Consider the following 5,000-nt stretch of genomic DNA (forward strand, 5'->3'; position numbering starts at 1 on the left):
AGTGTCGAGCCTATCCCCGGCCGCTGCCGGCAGATGCACGCAAACAAGGGGGTGCTAAGCTGCAGCGAGTAGGAGGGCCGCTGCGGTGAGCGTTGAAGGTGTCGGGCGTAAGCCCGCCTGGAGCCGCCGCTGGTGCAGATCTTGGTGGTAGTAGCAAATACTCAAGTGAGAACCTTGAGGACTGAAGTGGAGAAGGGTTCCATGTGAACAGCAGTTGAACATGGGTCAGTCGGTCCTAAGGGAAAGGAGAAGTTCTTTCCGAAGCGGGAGCACTTTTTTGCAGTGGAGAGAGCCCCGCAGTGACCGAAAGGGAATCGGGTTAATAATCCCGAACCCGGACACGGAGATTGGTCCTTCGGGGCCCAGTGCGGTAACGCAAACCAGCTCGGAGACGCCGATGCGAGCCCCGGGAAGAGTTTTCTTTTCTCTGTAAGGAGATCGAGTCCCTGGAATGGGTTCGCCCCGAGATAGGTATGGTGGCTCCGTAGAGCAGTGCGGTTCTTGCGCTGTCCGGTGCGCTCGCGTCGGCCCTTGAAAATCCGAGTGAGGGAGTGTGATTTTCGTGCCGGACCGTACCCACATCCGCAGCAGGTCTCCAAGGTGAACAGCCTCTAGTCGATGGACCAATGTAGGTAAGGGAAGTCGGCAAAACGGATCCGTAACCTTGGGATAAGGATTGGCTCTGAGGACTGAGCCGGTCGGGCTGGGGACCTGAAGCAGGAACGGCACTGCACCGGGACTGGGCGGGGCTCGCCGTTCACGCGGCGCGGCCAAGCCCGGACCAGCGTCGGGACCTTCCTGTGGAAAGCCTCAGCTGCGCGGCGTCTGAGGGCTTCGTGCCCAAAGTGCTATGCTTCGGCCGGCAAAAAACAGTCAACTCAGAACTGGCACGGACCGGGGGAATCCGACTGTCTAATTAAAACAAAGCATTGCGATGGCCGCTGGTCGGTGTTGACGCAATGTGATTTCTGCCCAGTGCTCTGAATGTCAACGTGAAGAGATTCATCAAAGCGCGGGTAAACGGCGGGAGTGGCGGTCGACTGTTTTGGGGCTCCCACAGTTTAGCTCTAAAATGAAGGAAAAACCCTAGAATTTTGCAAAAGATGTGACAGAAGCTCTCCATGAATGTTCCAGGAACGCGCCCGGGTAGTCGTTCTCCAGCCTAGAGGCCTTTCCAGGCAGCAGGGACCTGTTTTCTCCCGACGGTACGGCCGCCCGGCCAAGATGGCCGCCACCTGACTGCCAGCCTGCACTTTCCTCGGCTGTCCTGCGCCAAACCTGCCTCCAGGTCAGCTGGCTCGGTGTCAGCGCTGTCCCGCTGCCGGAATTCCTGCGAAGGAAGACTTTCCATGCGGCGGGTGGCCTCCTGCTCATCATCTGGCTCGCCAGGCATCGAGGTGAAGGCTCCTTTGTTCCCAACCCAAGCAGCATCTGCGCCCCACTAAGACGGCGCTGGGGGCCGATCCCGGCGCAGTCAAGGCTTCCCCTTCAACACAGGGCGGCAGAGGACCGAGCGGCAGCATGGCAAGTGCTTTGAACAGCATAGAATTGTATAATTTGCGCTGAACGAACTGTTTTACGCTCGGAAGCACGTTTGTTTTGATCGGCCCCGGAGGCAGTGCAATACCGCGACTAAAGCGGCTAAGGTGAGGTAAATTGATTTCTGCTAAAAATTCGCTGTAATAGGCCGTTCGCGGGCGAAACTTCAGCTAATTGGTATTCTAAGTGCAGCAGCTGCCTTCCTGCTAATTTTTACAGCGCGTAGTTACCAATATTTTGCCAAATTAACTGTTTTTTGCGAAACACCACGTGTTTCAGCTTAAAATATGCTGTAATAGGCCGTTCGCGGGCGAAACTCCAGCTAATTGGTATTCTAAGGGAAGCAGTTGCCTCCCTGCTAATTTTTCCAGCGCGTAGATACCAATATTTGGCCAAATTAACTGTTTTTTGCGAAAAAACCACGTGTTGAGGTTTGGTTGCCAGACTTTCGTGTCTGCACAGCAGTTCTGGTAAGAGGGGTTGCCAGACTTTCGTGCCAAGCGCACTAAAACGGCGCTGTAGGCCGATCCCGGCGCAGTGAAGGCTTCCCCTTCAACACAGGGCATCAGGGGACGAAGCCGCAGCATGGCAGGTGCTTTTGACAGCATCCAATCTAATAATTAGCGTTCAAGAAATGTTTTACTATTGAAAGCCCATTTCTTGGCCCCGGAGCCAGTGCGATACCGCAACTAAACTGGGTAAGGTGTGGTAAATTGATTTCTGCTTAAAATTCGCATTAATAGGCCGTTCGCGGGTTGAAACTCCAGCTAATTGGTATTCTGGGGGTAGTAGCTGCCTCCCTGCTAATCTTCACAGCGTATAGATGCAAATATTTGCCCAAATTAACCGTTTTTTTCGGAAAACCACGTGGTGTACTTGGGGTGCCAGATTTTTGTGTCTGCTCAGCAGTTCTGGGGAGAGGGGTTGCCAGACTTTCGGGTCGAGTGTTTTTGTTTTTGCTTGTATTGCCTGTTGTGGATTTTGGGGGTTGTGTATGATGTTTTGCAGTGCAATAGAGTGTGTATCGTTGTAAGTCTGTATGCCAGCAATAAGGTAGCAAAATGCTGTGCTATGTAAGTGTGAATTAAGTGTAACTATTGGATCGCTGAGTCAGTGATCCATCTGTAAGTTGTATGTTGGTTACCAGGGGTTGGATTAGCAAAGATACTTCTTGCAACTTGTGTTGAGTCAACATGAGTGCCCCTGACATGAACACTGTGGCGTGTCCGAAGTGTGGGAAAGTGTTTAAGACGAGGGGACTTGCGAGCCATAGGAGGAAATGTGACAATGTTAATCTGAATGAGGAGATTGTGATAGAAAAAGTTAAGGCTAGATGGACGGAGGAGGAAACATATTTTCTAGCTAAAGCAGAAGCAGAAGCGCTACTGCAGGGAGTGAAGCCGCTGGGTATTAACAATGTCCTTTTCAAGAAGTTTTGTGGGAAGGGGAGGGGCGGGAAAGGAAGAACGACAGAGTCTGTAAAGGGACAGCGCAGAAAAGCAGAGTATAAGGCACTTGTCCGTAAATTTGTGAAAGAGGGACAGAAATCTCCGAAAAATAAACAGGCAATAAAGGGGCGGCAGGCCAGAAGAGAGCAGCGGGAGTCGCCGACCCCGCAGACCGGGGGAAGCAAACCAGAAGAGAGACGGGATAACGCAGAGAGCAACACTGGTATTGCTCTGGAAACAGAACGTGTCCCGCCCCCGGGGGACCTAGATGCTGATGCCTGCTCGAGTAGCGCAACTGAAGATTCCGAGTTGTTCTTGGGAAAGACTAAGCTTGCGGAGTGGCTGGAGGAGCACTGTAACTCCGGTGGCACGGCGGAGGAAAAGAGCTTGAACCAGGTGATTAGGACGGCTCTTCGGGGAGAACCGTTTGCAGTTGATCTTGACCGAGTTTTGAGTAGGTACGAGCATCCTGCGGAGAACGGTCGTCAACCTGCCCCGGAGGAGCACTTAAGTAAAATAAATGCTAGGAAGAAGGAATACCGCATCGTCCAAAACCTTTACAACAAGAACCGTAAAGTGTGTGCTCAACGAGTCTTGGACGGTGTGAAGGAGGATCAGGTGGCTCCAGACGAACTCGTTAACTACTGGTTTCGGGTTATGAGCGAGACACCCACGGATGAGCCCTGTCCCTCGGAGGATCTATTGGATGCACGGGACGTGACAGTACTGCCAATAACAGAGCAGGAAGTACAGGAAAACATGCCAAAGCACTCCAGTGCACCTGGCCCTGACGGACTGACGGTCAAAGAGTTTAAGGCAATCCCGAGAACTTTTGTAGTGAAGCTCTACAACTTGTTCTTGTACTGGGGTCGTGCCTCCATGAAGCTGGGGAATGCTCGAACCATCTTTATCCCTAAAGTGGAGGCAGCTTCTCAGCCAGGGGAGTATAGGCCGATCTCGATTGGCTCGGTGCTCCTGCGCACCTTTCACAAGATCCTAGACAAAAGGTTGAGACAGATTGTTCACCTACGTGACGAGCAACGGGCGTTTAAAAGCACTGATGGATGCTTTGAGAACATCATGATTCTGAGTACGCTACTTAAGACAAGTCATGCCGCGGGGCGAAGCCTTTACTTGGCTAATATAGACCTGTCAAAGGCATTTGACAGCGCCACACACACCGCAATACTGAATGGACTTGCACGCCACCAAATGGTGGGGAAGTCCATGATTGACTACCTGCATTGGTTCTACACAAATTCTACTACAACCTTGCAACACAGAGGGGTGGAAAGGACAGTGCACCCTGGGAAGGGAGTCAGACAAGGTGACCCGCTGTCTCCGCTGTTGTTTAACGCGGTCATCGATGAGTTCATCGACAGCATCCCCCCGGGCTTTGGTGTGAGACTGGGTGAGGGGCGGTGCGCGTCGTTGGCTTTTGCTGATGACCTCGTGATTCTGGCGGAGACGGCGGCTGGCCTACAATTTCTCCTCGACAAGTTCCAGGAATTTTTGTGCACTAGGGGTCTCACAGTAAACGTAAAGAAGTCTTCGACCCTAAGCCTCGTAGGAGACGGGAAAAACAAAAAGGCAAAAATCTGCCCAGTGGCTTTCAAAGTAAATGGAGAACCACTTCGAGTGATTGATTGCTCAGGTTCATGGCGCTATCTGGGGGTCGAAGTTAACACATCAGGGGAGATATGGTACTATGGGGTGAATTTCGACGACCTTATCGTAAGGCTAGAGAGGGCCCCCCTTAAACCTCAGCAGAAGATGAACATTCTAATCTTCTACCTAATACCGAGACTAATCTATGGCTTGGTTATGAGTGCCAAGTCAAAGACATACCTACACCAGATTGACCGTAGGATTAGAGCGGCTGTCCGGCTCTTTCTGCATCTGCCGAAGGACGTTCCAGTTGCCTTCCTATACGCTGCGGTGGGGGACGGCGGGTTGGGGGTCACCTGTCTCGCGACAATGATTCCTCGGATCCGCCGTTCCCGTCTACTTGGG

At 52.4% G+C, this 5,000-nt stretch overlaps 1 pseudogene; it reads left to right on the forward strand.

Moving 5' to 3' along the window:
* LOC120845694 overlaps positions 1-5,000 on the forward strand; it is a 9,134-nt pseudogene that overhangs the window by 1,659 nt on the left and 2,475 nt on the right.

This window comes from Ixodes scapularis, unplaced genomic scaffold (assembly GCF_016920785.2).
Source record: "Ixodes scapularis isolate PalLabHiFi unplaced genomic scaffold, ASM1692078v2 ptg001158l_1___fragment_3__unscaffolded, whole genome shotgun sequence".
NCBI classification, from domain to species: Eukaryota; Metazoa; Arthropoda; class Arachnida; order Ixodida; family Ixodidae; genus Ixodes; species Ixodes scapularis.